Below are 20,460 nucleotides of genomic sequence, written 5' to 3' on the forward strand. Positions count from 1 at the left end.
ATTTGCGAAGTTGTTACCTAAATATTACTAATTATGTAATTCGGCGGAATGTAAAAAAAATCTGAGTATATCCAATGGACGGCAAACTTTACCTTGGTTCTGTCCAGCTACGTAGCATATGCGTATACTTAAAGTTTGGCTCAAGTTAAGTGAAACACCCTGTATATAGGCGCGTATATTTACGGCGGCTGAGTTCTCTGCATTTTAGTAAAGAACTTTCTCTCTTTTATATGCGAACCACTTTGGGGACTCGGGCTGTTGGCGGCGTCCAATGCGTGAACTATCGTGAGCACGCTCACAAACAAGTGCTCAAAACACGGTCAGAACAAGTGCAGAATTTATCAAAACCAGTTTAAAATAAACTAACATTATTTAGAATAATATAAAAGAAAGGAATATTCACGCATTAAGCGCATTAATTAGCAGAAACTCGTTAATATCGGTTCCGAAACTCAGACTGGTACCAGCGCAGTGCGAGAGGGCACCACCACCTCCCAAGCGCTTGATTCCTTCGCACTTCCCCAGGATTCACGTTAGTGGAGCTGCATTAGCGCTGGATTTTAACTACCCAAGCGCAGGATTTAAGCCGAATTGGAGCTACGTAAATTAAGCGCTGAAATTGAGCAGGATTTGAGCTAGATTGGAACTGCATTTGATTTGGGGCGCAGAATGATCTTGAAGTCGTTCCGAGGTAGCGGCGGGAGCCGGTGACGCGGGTACCGTTTCTCGGGACGAGCTCTTGAGGTCTGCTTCGGACGCGTCGCACGTCGCTGGTTCGATTCTTTTTTTAACAATACTTCTGCTGGAACTAGTTGGAGCAGCTGCAGAATTGGCAAGATACCAATTCTCCATCTCACATAATTAATAGGTGAACCGTACTCAAGCGAGCGACTGTAAAGCAGAACAATAAAAGACTGGTCTGAAAACAACCGCAGCTGTAGCAATGACCCATTTCTCGTGTCACTGTGTCACAAAACAACGAAAACTCTGTCTCTTTGTTTTCATGCCCTCAGACCATTCCTTTTTCTTTCTTTTTTTTTTCTTGTGCTCCTATATGCATGCGTACCTGGAAACTAAATCCATCATGAGTATTCCTTCAATGGCGTAGGACGTTGTGTTAGTGCAAACATGTAAGCTCGAATTTCTTTCCAGCTTCTCCGCCAGTTTGGACCTGCGCTTTGAGAAAACGAAAGACGCCAGACGGACTTCCAGTTCGATGTCGTTGCTAGTGGGTCCCGAGGTCGTTTGGGACGAGTATTGTCCCGAGAAGGCGAAGGCAGAAGCCCATACCTGAAATTGCGAGCGTCCATTCGGTAGCCCCCAGAAAACGGAAACCCATTCATTCTCAGCAATGCGCTTTCCCTCGTTTTTAAGACACACAAAAAGCGCGGGACAATCGGGTTAAGATCCGTTCAGCCATTTCCAGACCTCCTATTTGGCATTCCGCCTGCTATTTATACGTCTGAAAACTTCGATTCTCGCTGTCGCTGATTTCTTACTGGCGACTTGGGATAGCGTTAGCGATAAAAGATTTGCATTGTGCAGGATGATATGGGAGAGTACTTTGTTCTTTCCGTAGTTTTTTTTTTCAGTCATAAATATTTAGACTGCGTCATATTGCTTGCTATCTCACCTCACGTTTCTTTCTTTTTCCCATCTGGAAAGTGAAAAACTAATGGAACAGCAGGCGGAAGTTTCTTGTTCAATTCTGAGGCAGATGTCGCCAATATCCATAATAATATGCGCATGCAGATTATTTCACCAATAGTATGGTGTTCAGAAGTTGCGTACTACAGATTTATTACTCTACCACACTAATTTTTCAACTGTCAAAAAGAGTACTTCCTTTATTTTTTATTCTCTTAAATCAGAAACTATAGAGTCTAACCAGGTTGCATAGCACAATGACCTGATTGTATATCAATTCTTGATATAGGCAACATTTTTGAAGGTAAACAACTTCTTTTCTCACTTTTCTTGAAAGCAGAGATAGCTGTGAGCCACGATTTCAATGGTGGAAAATAAATCTTGGGTGCTCCATGCCCTATAGTCATAAAACTGCACTGAGCAAGTTGTTCAAAACAAGCTTCAATGTACTTTTCCCTGGCAACATCTTCGGTGTACGTGTTTAACAGTACAACTGATTAACCACAGTCGATGAAGTCATGTCGCGGGAGCCAACGTTTAGACAAGTGGGTTTGTCTTTGTCGGGGAGGCAACTGCATTCCTTCGCAGAGTGTTAAAGGTGGCGTAGCGCAATCTCCCACACACGCAATGAGGCAGGAGGAGGTGTATACGCTGGTGCGTAGTGTGTCCTGTGAAATTTGTCCTCTTGTCATTATGATGAGAAGTTGGAAAGAGGTGCGTTCTCTGTGCAAATATCTTCAACTATAGCATTTGAACCCAAATGAATTTGTACACATTTTAAGTTTTAATTGCTCTATTGTAAATCCCTTGGACACTACGTTGCAGATGCGTCATTACAAACTCGGTTGCAGCCCAAGTAAATGAACTTCTACAAGACGCACAAAGCGTTTGCGTTTATATTTCTAAGCTAGTGATTCCATACGCATGGAGTTTGTCAATGGGCAAGAAAAGCCGGAGCAGGGAGGCATCACTTTTCTTTAGAATGTACTCGTGGTTCTTTCGGCAGTTCGCTACAGAATAAAAGAGGAGCTTGGCTAAGAGAAACATCTTGTTTTGCTAAATAGAAGAAAGGGGGTAGGGGGGTGGGGGCATTGAAAAGGGAGAATAAAGAAAACGGGGCGTAACTGGCAAGAAAAACAGGCAAGAAGAAAAAAAGAAAAGAAAAGAAAGAGGTTTCAGCAATGTAATGATCGTAGCCAAGTGTTTTGCCAGGCGCCCACATGAGGGTGCGAGTGAGTTCTTCCACGTGCCCTTTCAGTCGGTGTGAAACGCGTTTATGGCTGCACTTCATTTTGCTTCATTCCTCTGCGTGGGGCGGCGGTAAATGTCTTTGACCCAGCGGTCTGCACTTAGGACGCTAGCGGGGACCGTTCTCTTGTAAGAGCGAGCCCTCCGAACGTATTTCGTCAACACGCGCGGCTGAGTTCTGCGATGATGCAATTGAGCAAGAAGCACCCCTAATGCGTGTTAACCGCAGAATTTCATGTTCTTTGTCTTCTTTCTTGTTCTTGTGTTGTCGCGAATTGCTTTAGTTTGCTGCTTCACCTGCCTTCGTGGTCGGTGGGCTTACTTTCACCACTGATAAAACGCGCCGACGCATACGGGTGCCGGCACTCGAGCTGAAATAAGATTTATTCACCTCTATATAGAGCGCACGCTGCGGGGCCTTTTCGTTGCCAAATGCCGACTATTGTAGACGCACTAGCTATCCACCTGCTCTGCTGCTACAGATGTGCTGGTCAACGACTCCGTTCTCCGCAGAATTCCACAATGAAACAACAAACCCTATACCCAAATATCCTCAAGGTATTGGTAAACACGACGCCCAACCATCGCCTACACTAAAGGGACGTGTCTGTTTGGGGAAGCCTTGGTGGAATTTGAAGGTATAAGGTCGGATCCAGGGTATGCAAAACAGGCATGCAAAAAATGCGGTTCATTCCACTCTAATTACGTCATCATGAGCCTATATTTATGTCCACTGCAGCACGAACGCCTCTCCTTGTGATCTCCAATTACCCCTGTCTTGCGTTAGCGGATTCAAACTTGCGCCTGCAAATTTCCTAACTTCATCACCCGCCTAGTTTTCTGCGTCCTCGACTGCGCTTTTCTTCTCTTGGTATCCATTCTGTAACTCTAATGGTCCACCGGGTACTCATCCTACGCATTACATGGCCTGCCCGGTTCCATTTCTTCCGCTTAATGTCAATTAGAATATCGACTCTCCTCATTTGCTCTCTGATTCACACCGCTCTCTTCCTGTCACTTAAAGTTAGGCCTAACATTTTTCGTTCCATCGCTCTTTGTACGGTCCTTAACTTGTTCTCGAGCTTCTTTGTTAACCTCCAAGCTCCTGTCCCATATGTTAGCACCAGTAGAATGCAATGATTGTAGACTTTCCTTTTCAACGACAATGGTAATATCCCTGCCGTATGCACTCCAGCCCAATTTTATTCTTCTACAAATTTCTTTCTTATGATCAGGGTCCCCTGTGAGTAATTCACCTAGATAAACGTACTCCTTTACAGACTCTAGAGGCTGACTGGCGATCCTGAATTCTTGTTCCCTTGCCAGGCTATTGAACATTACCTTTGTCTTCTGCATATTGTAACGTAGATCGTAGACGGAGACTTGAAAAATAGACGCTTCTCTTTAAAGGCGGACCAGAAGAAAAGCGTGCAGCCTACGCGCTTCGTCGTCTTTCATGGCGCCGACCTTTGCGCGCGCTATCCCGCGGTGCGGGAGCCCCACATCATTCTGTCAATTGCCCCCCGTGCGAAAAGCGACCGTCTCGGTCGCGTCAAAAAGTTCTTTCAGCCACGATAATAAATGGAGGTCCTCAGGTGCATCTTGGCGTTCAGGTACGCCCATAGTATGGTTTCATGCGCACTACATGAACAACTTCAGCGTGAGGACGACGACGGAGCGAACCGGGGTCGGAACTGCAGGGGACGACTTCGTATGTTACGTCACTGAGGCGGCGTGTAACCTTGTAGGGACCGAAATACCGGCGGAGCAACTTTTCTGAGAGTCCACGGCGACGGATGGGCGTCCAGACCCACACGCAGTCGCCGGTATTGTAATGGACGTCGCGTCGACCCTGGTTGTATCGAAGGGTGTCGGTACGTTGTTGGCTCCGGATACGATGCCGAGCAAGCTGGCGGGCTTCTTCGGCTCTTTGCACAAACTCTTCCACGTTTTCGCTGGTCGGGCTATTATCAGACACAGGTAGCATGGCGTCCAGTGTTGAGGTGACGTGCCGCCCGTATACAAGTTCTAACGGCGTAAACTGTGTAGTCTCCTGTACAGCAGTATTATACGCAAAGGGCACATAGAGTAAAATCTCGTCCCACATCTTGTGCTCTAGGTCGACATACATGGAGAGCATATCAGCCAGCGTTCTGTTCAGACGTTCCATTAATCCATTGGTTTGAGGGTGATAGGCAGTGCTCTTGCGGTGAGAAGTATGGGTCAGCTGGAGAACGTCCTGCATAAATTCGGCTGTAAATGCTGTACCGCGATCCGTGATGAGAACAGACGGTGCACCATGTCGTAGGACGATGTGGTGGACGAAGAAATAGGCCACTTCATACGAGTTTGCTTGAGGAATAGCTTCGGTTTCGGCATACCGGGTTAAGTAGTCGGTAGCGACGACTATCCATTTGTTGCGCGAAGAGGTCATTGGGAATGGCCCAAGTACATCCATTCCTATTTTTTGGAACGGTGCTTGAGGAGGGTCCACGGGGTGGAGAAAGCCAGCCGGTTTAAAGGGCGGTTTCTTGCGACGCTGACAATCGCGGCAGGTCTTTAAGTACCGTTGCGCAGAAGAAAAAAGCCGGGGCCAGTAATAATTTTGTCGTATTCTTGCTAATGTCTTAGCGAATCCCAGGTGTCCCGCGCATGGCTCATCATGACAGGCTTGCAAAATGTCTTGGCGCAGCGCCGACGGCACGACAAGGAGGTACGTATTTGGACCGCTTCCGCAGTTTTTCTTGTAAAGGACGTTGTTGCGCAAACAGTACGATGATAAGCCGCGCAAGAGCGAGCGAGGTAAAACACCTTCAACTACTTGAAGCTGCTCGATCAGCGGCAGCAGCTCAGGGTCAGCGCACTGGTGCTCAGCCATTTTTACGGCGTCGACAACGCCGACAAATGGCAAGTCATAGTCAGGGTGCGATGATGTCGTAAGGAGTGGTGCGCGTGACACAGTCAGCGTCACGGTGCGTTCTTCCAGATCGGTAGACAACGGTTATGTCGTACTCTTGTAAGCGTACGCTCCAACGGGCTAGTCTGCCTGAAGAATCCTTGAGGTTGGCAAGCCATCACAGGGCGTGGTGATCGCTGACAGCCTTAAAGGGTCTACCGTACAAGTAGGGTCGGAATTTACTAATTGCCCACACAACCGCTAAGCATTCTTTTTCAGTGGTTGAGTAGTTTTTCTCAGCCTTGGTGAGACTGCGGCTTGCATAAGCAATGATGCGTTCCGCACCATCTTGCCACTGCACAAGAACTGCACCGAGACCCGCATTGCTGGCATCAGTATGGATTTCTGTGTCTGCGTTTTCGTCGAAATGAGCAAGTATTGGGGCAGCTTGCAAGCGCTCGCACAGTTCATTGAACTACCGCTGCTGCTCGTCCGCCCAAATGAAAGGCACATCATCGCGTGTCAGTCGTGTCAGAGGTTCAGCAATTCTCGAGAATCCCTCGACGAAGCGCAAGTCCAGCAATCTGGGACATCGACTACTGCGGTGAAGCCGACCCTGGGGCGATGCGGTCGGCGTAACTCTATGGGCAGCATTTTTTAAAAATCGATTGCTGAGCAATGGCTCGATTTTCGCGATTTGTACTTTAGGCACTAAATCCCGACAACGTTCTCAAGCTATATGTCGAGTGTAGTTTAATTCCGCCGGCTGGAGTTTTTTCCTGGGGCACTTTTGTAGACCCCTTTAAAATGCATGGGGTCATTTTTAAAACGTCATTTGCAGCACAGTAAAAACTAATCCGCTAATTGCACTCTAGTGGCACATACTGTAGGTCTCTCTTTATATGTAGGTCCAGTTTGGTTTTATTCCGCTGGCTGGATTTTTTTCCTGGGGCGCTTTTGTTTCGCTACTATGCGGCAAAGCATCTTTACAGGGGCAAAAGATTCGTCCGCCGTTGAATTGATGGCAAAGAGCTTGTGGACCATGCTAAAAATGGACACGAATGTGCAGCTGTGATGCATATTTGCGCCCTGGCGTATAAGGAAAGATGATGGTGTCAGATTCTGCAAGAAGGAGCCGGCGAAATGGCTTTATGGAGTGGCATCGAAGCACTAAGAACGGCTGCGCGTGCCCCTTTTTCTCAAGTTTCGGTGCATGGTAAAGTGTTTCATTTGGTATTTAAAAAGATAAGGTATTTAGAAAGATTTACTATTACGCAAATTTTTGACACAAAAGGACATCGCCAAATAGTTCACTTCTTACTTGTGTTTACTTGACAGTGCAATGTGCCAACAATGCGAAGGCTTGAATATTATCAGTGTAAAAAAAATTGAAAGGGAAAACTTATGCTCTATAGAACGCGTGACGGAACGAAATAAAGAGGAAAAGAGAGTCCCCGTGTTACAGCGAAAATCAGCAGCTTCGTCTCGTTTAAGAAACGATGGCATTTTAGTTATAAATGCATAAGCATTTCTATGCATACCAAATGAGAAATTTGGCCGTCCGTCACGTATGACGAATGCAATGGCTCATAACCACGTAAGGCAGAGGCTACAAGCGCTCAGCGAAGTGAAGCGAACAGCGCATACATTCATTGAGGTCACCCATACAATACACAGAACAGCACATATTTCAATAAAGAACAAGTTCAAAACAAGCAGCCGAACCAGGAATAAAATATTGCATGCCCCCCTCAGAAATTGTAATGGTAGTTTTGCAACAGCTTAGCTGGACATCCAGGTTGATAAGGACCGATAATAGTTGATAAGGGTCGGATCGTGTTCGATAAGGTTGATAACGATCGATAAGGGTTAATAAGGGTTTATACTGGTCGAATCAAATTTCATAACATTGATAATGACACCGGGCTGCGTGGCAATTAACAAGCGGCACAATGCTTGTGCATACTTGGGCAACTCCCAGAGGAGTTTCTGCGTGATTTCTTTTTTCAGTTCGGAAGTATAACTAAAATCATGCGTGCCTGTTAAGTGTACGCAAATCTCGCGCGTTATACAGGAAGGTAAGGTTGTGAAGGTTTGAGAAAGTGGAGCCGCAACCGCTGAACTACACCGGGTCAAGTGTTGTAGGGCCTGCTGTGAGCCACACGATTGCTTTGCTGCGCAAATAGGTGATCGCTTGACAATGCTTCTCGGAGCCCCGCCTTGTCGGGAATATTTCCTCTCGTAAGATGACTCTTACAATGTCCTCGTAGCGCAACAAAACACTCGTATGACAGTCGTGCGGACATGACCAACCTGATTCCGGGCTTTTAAATGCTGTCGCACCAAATCGCTTGGAAATACGAAGAAAACATACAATGCGTTTGTTTCTCCACAAAGTCAGTCATATTGTGGGGAAACAAGCTTCTAGTTTATGGCAGCGGTATTTCCCGTACACAACTTTTTTTTTTTTTTTTTTTTTTTGTGAACGCAATTATATGTACACTCCAGGCGCATTTACGCCGACGTCATCCGTGTCGCCTTCGCTGTCGTCGCGATGTTCCGTGTGAAGTCCGAGTGCGATAACATCGCGGCCGGATGCCGTATGTTGCCGGTGCGAGTGGAAGCGTGCCAGATTCATCTGAGAAGCCTGGAGGCTCAATCTCGAAGGTTATGAAAAACGCCGCTATGCATTGTGGGTATTACACGGACAAACAGGTGCACGCAGGGTAGCGTTTAACATCAAGTCACCACTCTCGCATTGCAATAAATGCTGCATAATTTAAACATTCACTGTTAAGATCACCACGTACTATCGTCAGTCAAAGCAAACAGCTGAGAAAGCTTCGCTTACTCTGCTTCTCACACTGACTCGGATCCACATAATTTTATTGCGATTGCAAATATATGGACACTCCAGGCACATTTCCGCCGTCGTCGTCGACGAGATGTTTCGTATAATGTCCAAGTGCGATAACATCGTGGCCACGCGCCGTATGGTGTTGGTAAAGTGAAAGCGTGAGAGGGTGAGCAAAGAATGGTTGCTCAGTCTCGCGTGCGCAAGGGAGGAAGGCGGGGGAAAAGCACTCCGTCTTCCATCGCGCACAAGGCCGCAGGGAAAGTGGGGGACGTTTTACTCCCGTGGCGGCTACGTATGACGCGGCTGAGCGCGGCCGCGCCGCCCCGATCTAGAAAGCGATCTGCGCTGGGTACAAAGTCTAAACGGGCCGATGGCTGGGACCCTATAACGTAAAGCTATTCCAATCTGTTTTCCTTCCAATCTCCTGATGTCCAATTTACGTAACAGTCAACGCAAGCATCGGGCGGTGACTCACAGCGTTGTTTGAGAAGGCTATTGAAACGCTCTCCTATTTTATAGGAGGTCACTGTTGTTTGCTTTCAAAAGGAATAGCATTGCCTAATTTGAGATATATTTCTTACCTGATTGGCTGACCAAGGGCGATGAGCACGCAGAACTGTAGACGGTAAGGTGGGGCCGGGCTAGCGCAGTGAAAGTAGATAACCTGTTGAGGAGGGTGTTGCCGGCGTCTGCGTTTGCCCTGCTTCTTCTCACTTAGCTTTCGGCGTCTGCAAGAAAATCACGTCGGCGTGCAACGGAAACGTAACAATGCAGCTAAAACGAATCTTCAGTGAAGAAAATTTGACATAGCGATGTCGTTTACGTGCTGAAAGGACTCGACAACCATATAATGTCACGCAAAATTTTTAATATAGGCAAATTAATCCATTCTCCACGACAGCTCCGACTAGCCAGTGCCAGAGCGATCGGCGGGTACCCACCTTCTATTCATGTCGGAACGGGGCAGTGTCCGGCTATTTAAACAAAAATTAAGTTTTGATCGGCGTAATAATGCATCTTTAATGCGTACACGCCACTTTGACGCAGTGATTTTGCGCGGTTTTTGGACGTCAGGTGACAGACAGGTGAAGTGGACGCAGCCCGAAAACTTTTGACCAATTGCGGATGGCTGATGGTAAAAAGGCATAGAACTGAAAAATAATATTTTTCTGTTGTTTGGTCTCACATGGATAATTAGTGTGCACACGTCATATAAAAGTGAGTAGCTCTCGCGGTTTTTTAACAGCGGAGCTGTTTAAGCCGAGCGTAGTCCGTAACCTGCGAACAGAAATTGTGGGCCTATCCTGGCCGTAGTGCAGAAAGGGTACAAGCGCAATGACACATACCTCTGTGAACTGGCGAAGCTGGTTAAGTCTAGCTAAGCATGGTTGGGACTACTTAAGCTTAGTCTGTCATCGATAGACAATTGATAGTCAACCAGCAGCTAATCGATAATCGATAAATGATCAATAAATTCCGGAACATGCTGGGGATGACTTGGTAGTGCTTAGGCTAGCCCAAAAGCCAGGCCAAGCTAGGTGCCTATCAGCTCCGCTTTCTCTGTAGCGTTGCACCTCCCGTGCAAGCTACGCTAATATTTTTCCTTTACGTTGCGTGAAAGACAAGTAAAGTTGGGCCATCATGGAGGCCTGATTGCAAAAATAGAATAGAAGCAGTTTGGAATAGCTTTTCGTTAAAGCACCCCTGATGCCTTCGTGTGCGGTGTATTCTCGGCGCAATTAGTTCGCGTTGAAGCTAGAACTAGCACGATGGACAATTCGCTCGCTGTTGCTGCCGCTCTCCACCACGCCATTGTTTTGACAGCGAGTGTCCGCGCTTATCGAGAGAGATGTGTTCGTGTGTGATTGTGCGCGCGTGACAACGTGCAGGTTAATTTAGTTAGTAAGCGAATGTTTACAGCAGTTGATGCAGCTGATAAAACGACTAACCTTAATTTGCACAGCTGTCTAATAAATTTCTGTCGCAATCAGTGATTCGCCTGTCGAGCGAAATTGACCTTATTGTTAATATTATTGTAGTTGAAGTCAAGAGTTGGACGAAAACCCGTCTGGTCGGGAATATGCATGACCATAATTAAAACGGACACCGACCACGAAAGTTCAAAAAGTCTAGCTAAGCACTTGTGCACTCCGTGGAACGTCAGCTAACACTTCCAGCACGCACCGATAGCACGCATCATAAGAAGCGTGCTCCTGTGCCGTATGTCCCTGAGATCAGCGAGCACTTGGCGCGTGTTCTACGCCCCTACATTGTACAAGTAGCGCATGTTCCTACAAAAAAGTTGAGACACTCCCTTGTAAACATAAAAGACAAGCTACCAAAAGAAAAATTCCCAGGTGGTGTCTACAGCATCCCATGCGCAGACTGCGATCGAAGTTACGTCGGCGAGACAGGCAATTTTCCGCAAAGACTCAAGCAACACATGTATGATGTAAGAAAGAAGCACGTAACTACAAATGCTCTGGCCGAACACGCAGAAGCGACTCGTCATGAAATAGACTGGGACAACGCAAAGATAATAGAAAAAGAAAAGGACTGGACTTCTCGGCTTTTGCTTGAATCCCTGACAATTCAGACCACCGAACACGCACTTAATCGCAACGACGGCAACTTTCCCCACGTGTACACACATTGCTTACGTCACATCTTAAAGCCTACATAACCATACCATTTCCGCTTTCAACTTCATTGTGAACAAGGCTCCCATGCGGGAGCCGAAACGTCTTATTATATTTTTTGAACTTTCGTGGTCGGTGTCCGTTTTAATTATTGTTATTACTGTAGTTAATATCATTATTACTTATTACGCTCAAGCCAGGCGCAATACACATGCAAGTTTCGAATTCGCGCGCAGTTCTGTCTTATTGTGACTGAGTGCCGATAATTTTTTTCGAGTAAATGTGGCACAGCGTGTCGTATACAAAAAGCAGCTTGGTGTCTGCCACTGCGGATACGGTGGCATAGACATGTGTAAATCCGGTTTTCTATTGGATGGCGCAAATCAGCACGCAGAAAGAGAATTTCGGGTGGTGGGTCGATTCCTTGTTGGAAAAATGGATATATTCTCTCGCGCAAGCCGTATCTTTAAAAGTGAATCCAAAGTACAAGTGCCCAAAAATGGTGGTATTAGGTAGTGTGCGCTCTTTCCCGTCTCTTGTTGTTTTCTTCCTGTTTGTTTTGGGCAGCGTCTCAATACATTAAAATAACGTCACTGTCTCGTTCGACGGAAACACCTAAACATTCTTGCAGTAGGTAGAGTCATCTGCGTTCGGTGTTCTTGGGAGTAGTCCCCTTCCGAGGTGATCAAGAAGCACAGTGCTACTTCATCTTTCTTTTCCTTTTATTAAACTGGAGAAATTTAACGGTAGTGCGCGAAGGCGAGTATTACAAGCTTTTGCGCTGCAGTCGCTTTTTGTTGAAAGTTGCACACCTGGCTCCACTCTCGTGTGGCCGAGACATGGACTGTCAGGGTATGGTCATTTATCGGACAATGCCAGGGCTTCTACTTTGTTTTCTCTCCAAAAAACCGTCCCACCCCCTCTAGTCGCTCAAATAACAGTTACAACCTTACCACAGACAAGACAAATTGGCTTTGTGCTTTTGAAAGTGGATAGTGACAGTCTATCAACTCTCTGTCTTTGGATCTTAGCACTTGCTTTCTTTCTAGCCCATGCTGCGCTAGAAAAAGCCGGCAGAAAAATTTTTTTCTGGTTACAATAAGCATTCTCAATATGAAGTTGTTAAAATTTTCGACAGTATTCGTCTTTTCCCGCAATGCGACGTGTGTGGCGGCGTTGTGTAGAGCTTCGGGAAAAAAACGGTCACATACGATATTCAGCAGCTGATTGATGCACTCTCGTTAAATGCTAAAAAGTTTTTGAGTGGCATGACACCATTCACACACCCTTACGTTGTCATTTTCTTGGCACATGAAAAATTTGTGCTCTCCAAATCGATGTTTAATGGTGTAACTGCTGCATTGATTTGCTTCTTTTATTTCATCTACTAAGCTTGAAAATGCCGCTGATCAGACATAATAGAGCACAGAGAAAAGGCACAACTGCACGTGGCATTGTCTTATCTTTACAGACAATTCGCTAACGAGACATCATGAATCCAAGTACAAAATGTCTCGCACCAAAGGATTGAGAGAAAACCACTAGGACACACTAAGTTCGACAGACAATCTTATTGTTAACAGGTGATTCCAGGGTGGCGCAAGGCGACAAGTGTTGCATATGACGGCGTGCATACGACTATAGACCATCAATACAATAACATGACTTTAGTGAACCAAGAACTAATATGCAGGCCATGCAGTAAAACTTTATTATAGGAACACATTTTCAGCATTGTTCGTACAACTCAACGCTTGAAGCCTGTGTATATTTGCGGCGGTACGTATATGTTTTATTGCTGCTTGGCCCACTTTGGTTATTAGCCTGCGTAACACCGTGACTAAATTTTGCCTCATCGCACGCACATTTAAGCCTTCTAGAAAACAGAACCAGTACGATTCAGTCACTTGAACAGCCTTTCATTTATTTATCACACAGTCCCATATTCGCTCGAGGAGGATTATAGCGGGGAGGATGTATACACGCATTAAAGCCTTTTTCAAGGTAACATTATAAGAAGTGATACCAAAACCAAACAAGATCTAAAACAGAGAAATAAAGCACCAGGGGCCGAATTCACAAAGCTTTTCGATCGTAAGTGCTGCACCACGATTCGCTGACACCTGCTTCTGCGAACAGTTTTAGCGTGAGAACATTTTTGTGAATCCGAATACAGTAGTTACAATGAGCCTAAAAGAAACATATATTGAAATTAAAGGCGTGTAAAATTGTTATACGTTACCAGGAATTTGATGATGATGATGATGATTTGTGGCTAATGAACCCTTTGTAACGGGTGGACTCAATATATTAGTGTCCTAGCCAAAAGAAAAAAAACAGAAAAAAAGAAAGAAAAAAACAGTCTATACCACATAGGAGTTATGTCACACCCGGCACCGTTCGCGATTGTTTTACCGCTCTCCACCACCGCTCTAGGCGAGCTTTAGTTGTGGCTACGCCCTCGAAGCAGCGGCCACCTTCAGCGTCGAGAAATCCGAGGGCCTGCGGCATGGTGGTGCCCTCTTTTGGGGTGGGAGACAACTTCGCACAGTTAAGGACCAAATGCTCCGCCGTCTCCCGCTCGCTACCGCATACCCTGCACACAGCGGCCTGCACCTCGGGGGCGCAGTCAAACCGGCTGCGGTAGTCAAGAGTTCGGAGTGCGCCCGCACGCGCCTCGAATAGGAGGGCGCTGCCACCACTGTTGTCGTAGATCGGCTCCGGTGTGAGCCGATCGCCGAACAGCGCCGGATATCGCCGAACAGCGCCTCTAGCGGCCGCCTCTGAAAGCATACGCGTTTTCTATGGGAGAGCGTCGTTTTTTCGAAATAACTAATCATAGAAGCCATTTTTTAAAATATTCCCGTGGAAATAGGCTCTAGGCGCTTAGCCCGAAATATCATGCAAGTGGTACAATTACTTACGGCATAAAACCCGTTCCAAATTGCGGGCGAAGTTTCAAGTATGGGAGTCTATTGAAAAGCCAAAATTTTGGAGGTTTTTTTGCCCACTAAAAAGCAATTTGCGATGAACCTATCGCATCGATTGACGTATTCCTGGGGATTTATCAACTTCAATGAATCAGCTTTCAGCTAGTTGCAGCAGCAGCTCTTGAAATGGCAAAGAAGTCGTTCCAAAATCGCAGTTTTCATAACAAGGTCGAGGAACTTATTTTGGTACATACATAAACCTAGTTTTCGCCAACAGCAGCGCTTCGAAACGGTAGCCGAGCGTGTTGAGCGACCACAGATCAAGATCACTGATACCACGATCGTGAGTTCGCAGGTTCGAAGCCAGCTGCGCCGCACTTCTTATCACTTTGTCGCTGCTTAGATTGTCGGCTTTCCGCCAGATGGCATATTCCGACATGCAGGTCATTTGGTTACGGTTCTTGTTTGGTTTCTTTCTACTGTACCAACGTCTTCCTAAAAAAATAGCTGGCTGGTTTCGAGAACATGCGAACGTGCTTCCAAACGTCTTTTGCACTTTAGGTATATTGTATATTGGATAATAAACCCAGGTAACGTGTTTTTTCAGTTCATTTCTTTCTTAAGGTGAATATTTATGAAGACATTACTAAGAAATATTTTGCCTTTTCAGCTATGTCTTGGGAAAGGCTTGTTTGTGCGACTCTTGTACGGCTTGAAACGTACCACAAAAATAAATAGCGTCCAGTCTGTGCAATTAAAAGACACAGAAGTAGAAAAAAGTTGGCTGCAGCCCCAGACGTAGTATTTTTACAAAGGAATACAGTAGAAGCTATTTCACTGAGTATACTTGCATTACATCAAAGCAGAATTTTTGCGTATACCTTATCTTCGGTGCAAATGAAGGCTGTCCGAATTATTGCACAAGATTTTTTGCTTAGTACAAATCAGTACCTCGAAACATAAACATTCTACCCTCAATATGCAGCGCACGTGTCTTATCATTTGAACCATTTCCATACACCTTCACAAAATTCCAGAAATACTAAAGGTCTTCATATCATTTTACCCTTTTACCACAACTTACGCAGAGGAGTATTGGAAATTATGCGAAATAACTCTGGGACATGTTAATGTAGCCTGTCGTGTAAAAATAGAGTACGAAATCACAGACCACACCCTTTTTGAGTTATGCCCACAATGTTGTGCGAGAAGACACTGTTTTCGGCTACAATTGCCGAAGTTGCCATATAGCATTCTGCTGTTCTGTTCTTTACTAACTCTATTGCTGAATCAGGTCACAGCACCATGATATATTTACTGGTGCAATTCTTTAATAATTCTGTGAGAATATTCTCCTACCCTAAATTTACCATGTTTGAACAATTGAAGAAACATGAGAAAGGACCGTGAGGGTTTGCAGAAATGTTGCTTTATTAGAATCGTTTATGATCCATATCGGTACGGTCGTTTTGTCATGATCACGCCAGCGTGCATTGAGCATCATTTATCATTTTGTCTACAGCCTATAAATAAAATACAAAAGTGTCGTTCCTTGTGTGTGAGTAGCACAATGGCAGCTGAACCTTTCATATGGTCCTACTAAGCCAAACCTTCCCTTTTCTGCCATAGTGCCATAGGACATGTCAATTTTACACTTGATTTTCGCCCTTTCAGCTTCCTAGAAAGCATAGGGAGGTACACAAGACGAACAGGCGAAGTTTTGAAGTTGTCCTGAGATTTGAGTAAAATTTGATAGGCAATGTTATTATCCTTTACTTGTTTACAAATTTATTACACCTCATTGGTGATAATAATGACGTACTACATAGTAGTTCAGTTCTCATACCTAATACATCATGTCTGAGATGGCTGCCCTGAAAATTAACCAGGTGTAAGCATTGCATGACGTTGGCCGGAAGGCGATTCATTAAAAAATGTGTGCAGAATAAAGAACATACAAGTGTTCAATAGCACAGTCACCGTCAAAAGTTTACGCGGCCGAGATTCTGCGAATAAGTTCATTTTCAACGCAGCTACGCCAGCAGCCAGTAAAAGTATGCAAAACTTTTGTTTACCCTAGACCAGTATACGCTATAAATCCGAATACCACGATGCGTGCCTCAGGCATAGAGATATAATATTTTTTCAGCTTCAGGCGTGCGAAAGCTTTGGACGCTGACTATACGTTCTGAAGGCCAGGCTGCATTTTAGCATATACGTGATGACAAGCGCCGAGCTCTTGATGATGGAATATTAGAGCGTAGAATTGTAGAACTTGTGCAAGCTCAGGTGGCTTCACGACGCAAACCTAGCGATAGAAGCTCAGCATGCTTTTTGTTTATTAACACTGAAGATAAATGAATAGTCAGAGTAAATTAATGTTACTGTCCGTTTCTGGACAGACTCGAGTGTAATGCATACGTTCTATATCACTGAAGGTTCCATGCTAATTCCATACAGGGCATTCATATTCGATTTTGGCCTGTCTTACGCCTACCGCCTCTTTAGCAATGAGAAGAGGTAGGCAATTGCTTCTTGGGATGTAGCCGAGGCCATGGTAGATGTGATTAGTAATGCGGTATATATGTGAGTAGGCTGACTGGGATTATTACGTGAAGTACGCCAACGTACCTAGGTTAAGTCACGGTGGAAATTACAGAGCCCTTTATTGTATATACATATGTTGAAGTCATGTGAGGGTGTCTCTGCTAAAAATTATGTTTAACATAATGACGACTGAATAGCCTTCTGTTAAGCTGTTGGTAAAAATACTGTGTACGAAGTTCTATTGTGGTTTAAACTGCAACGTTATCAGCGTTTCCAAAAGAAAGTGACTACAAGTCCATCTTTCTCGGGTGTTCATTTCACCTAGGTACCACCACCTGACTCGTGACCTTTATATGTTTAAATCTGCCCCAATGACGTAAGTTACGTTGCGAAAAAAAATAAATACCCTTTCTAAAGAATGAACCATCACAGTTTCCCGACAAAGCGCGGTACGTTGGCGCAAGTCGTCATGTGTGATCACGATAAGAACGACAACCCGTCGTTAAAAATTACTTGTCACTCCCCGGTTTTTCTTTTTGTCAAGGACGCGACTAACCCGTAGAAGGGTAATCCCGACCTTGGCATGGTGCTTGCGGCTTTTCTGGTTCCGGACGAGCGCGTTCTTTGTGTATAATTCAGGCGCCCGGCATCGAAAGGCTTACACCTTTAAACAGCGAAAGGCTTTCACAGTCACTTCGGTAGCTCCACGGAAAGCGCAGACAATCAGTCCACTTTCAGCACAAGCGCTCTGAACCAAGACACATATTTGAGAGAAACGAGATCCTATATTACCCATAGCGAGAAATGTATCCACAAATTACACCTCATTATACCGATGTGTTTATGAGCCGCACTCTGGTGCCTGTATTCCGTATTATGACAAAAAATATAGTTTGTGCAGTGTCAGTAGCCTAAACGTAAAAAAGGAAATTGAAGCCATCACAAAAACTGTCATATGTCATAAATTGCAAGAAAAAATTGAAACTGTACTTCATAATACTCGCAATGCAAACTTTGATGCATGTGATTCATTTCAATTTCCTATCTGTTCCGACCCGCCGTGGATTCTAAGTGGCTATGGTGTTGGGAATCCCGGCCACGGCGGCCGCATTTTGATGTGGGCGAAATGTGAAAACACCCGTGTACATAGATTTAGGTGCACGGTAAAGAACCCCAGGTGGTCCAAATTATTCCGGAGTCCCTAACTACGGCGTGCCTCATAATCAGATCGTGGTTTTGGCACGTAAAAGCCTATAATTTAATGTAATTTTTTAACCTAGATGTTCCTAATCGTAGTGGTTAAGGGGAAATAAACATGCACTCTTAGCGCACGCAGAAACTACGCCGATTTCTAGCGAGGGGACCCCTTCTAGCATTGACAGTGCAGCATGCTGCCGGCCGAAGTATACGGGCGGTGGGGTGCAACTCGGATGTGGCGGGTGCTGCCGTTGCAACGCGAGGATAATTGGATGTGACGGACGTTCGCACCGAAGATTAAAAAGATTGTTGTATTAAAGCGATAGCTGTGCACTATGACGTAGCCAAATATGGCGGGTTTTAATGGTGGATCATGAACGCTATCACAGAGAAGGTTTACTGCAAAGAGTTATATGGCGGGTAGAGGCGCGGTGCGGTTTAAAGCGATGGCCCTGTGGTGGCCCATGCGCAAAAAAAAATTGTACCTTAAGTATCCTTACGTGATTCGAATGCGAAAGCATTATGACTTTTCTTAGTGATTACCAACAAACACTTCTTAAGTATTACAACCTGTTTGCGATCCTTCCTTCGCTTTCTTTTCTCTGCGTTCATTAATCACCAGACCACAACCATTCGGAACTCATCGCCAAGCAGCTACGAGGTAATATGGTGATCCACTTTAATACACCTTAAACAAATTTATTTCATTGTAATTTAGTTTACTTCACCTTAATTCACTTGATTCCACCTTAAGGCACCCTACTCTAACTTGTAATTTTAATTCACTTCACTGTAATTCACCTTAAATCACAAAGCTACCCATAATTACTACTAATTAACGTTGTCATACCATTTACTATCTTCTTTATTACTACTGATTATATTCAAGACGCTGATGACGTCACACTGACTTTTGATACCACTCGTTGTGGACGACGCCGGCTTTTCTACCTCACGGGTGATGTAATGCTTTCGCATTAATGACTACTGTAGACGACAACGGTCCGTCTGCACGGCACAGTGTAAACAGCTTTCGCATTTCATTGCGATTTGCAGAGCCCCGGTGCGCGGCGTCCCGTCATGCTCAGAGTTGCTGCAGATAGTTCTTGAGCGGCGACGAGGGCGAGAGTGTATACTGATAGAGTGCACGCGATAGGAGTGAGACCGCTGCTCCGGCCTAAGCGGCCAGAAGTGCTTCCTGACGCCGTGGTGGGAACGCGCCTTAGCCGATACGGATGGCACAAGAGCTGAAGCAAGTGGTATACCGGCGTTGTTTCCGCCATGTTCTCTGTTCTGTGCCGAGTAGAACGACTTATATCACTTGTCAAGGCGTGACGACGCTCGGCCAACGGCGGTGCCGGTGGCGCGAGGAAAGAGAGGCCCTGCGTATACAGGGGCACTATCCCTCACTAGTACACGGGAGCCCAAGCCCAAAGTCCACTTAAGTTTGCTTAAGAGATTTAATAGTGGAGATGTGGTTTATGGTAAATGAAAAAAAAAATCACGATAAGCCAGAGAATGTTGATTCCACTGTCAATCTGCATCAAATCGACCGATTTAACACATGAAAACTTTTCTATAATCGCAATGGAACATTCGCATCACTTATGCTAAAACCCCGCGTTAGATCTCATGTAAAGCTTGCATTGTTGTTGTACTTCCTCTATACTAATTGTTTAATAATAATGTAATAGTAGTAGCAGTAGGGGTAGTAGTAGCAGTAGTAGCACCGATGGGGCTTCAGACCCTCCCCCCCCCCCCCCCGAAATTATTTCGTGCTGGCATGCACCGCCGACCAAACCACCACAGGCGCGGGGAAGCATTCTCGATTGTGTCTACAATGTCTTTTGCACGCATGAAAAGACATTCAGCACGCACATTGCGAACTCGGGCTGGATTTCGTCGCAACGCCTTTGGCACCTCGACTCATATAACGCAAGGAGCCCCATCGGAGCACAAACTTTCAAGGGTTTTTCGATAGCGAGCGGGCGCGTTGCGGCATCTCGCAGCGGCCGCGGAATCTGCGGAGCGCATGGAATTCAATTCCGAAACTTTATCGGTATAAAGTTCTCATAAACTTATGACGCGAAAGGTGCACTGACATTTCCAAAGGCGTGCTTTAGATTTTCAATTCTGGAACTTTATGGGTTTAATGTTCTTATAAACGTGAGCTAACATGCGCGCACTAGAGCCCTCGTGTCCAAGCCGTTTCAGAAATGGAAGCCCGCGCTCGCAATCTTCCACACACGAAAATACTAAATATGACCGTGACTGCCAGCTGGCAGCTGATAATTTTTCCAAACATTTTCAGGAAGGGCACCCGATGCGATCAATCAGCTGGACCAGGGCAGGCAAAGTAAAATAAGAGAAAACAGAAGAAAGCTAGCGGCCTATTATTGAGGCGGTCTTTTATGCGGACGACAAGGTCTGGCTCTCCGTGGCCATTAGGGGCAATGGTCCTATGGATTTAAGCAAATCCCCCTGAAAAAGTGGTATTTT

The sequence above is a fragment of the Dermacentor silvarum genome, chromosome 8 (genome assembly GCF_013339745.2).
Source record: "Dermacentor silvarum isolate Dsil-2018 chromosome 8, BIME_Dsil_1.4, whole genome shotgun sequence".
NCBI classification, from domain to species: Eukaryota; Metazoa; Arthropoda; class Arachnida; order Ixodida; family Ixodidae; genus Dermacentor; species Dermacentor silvarum.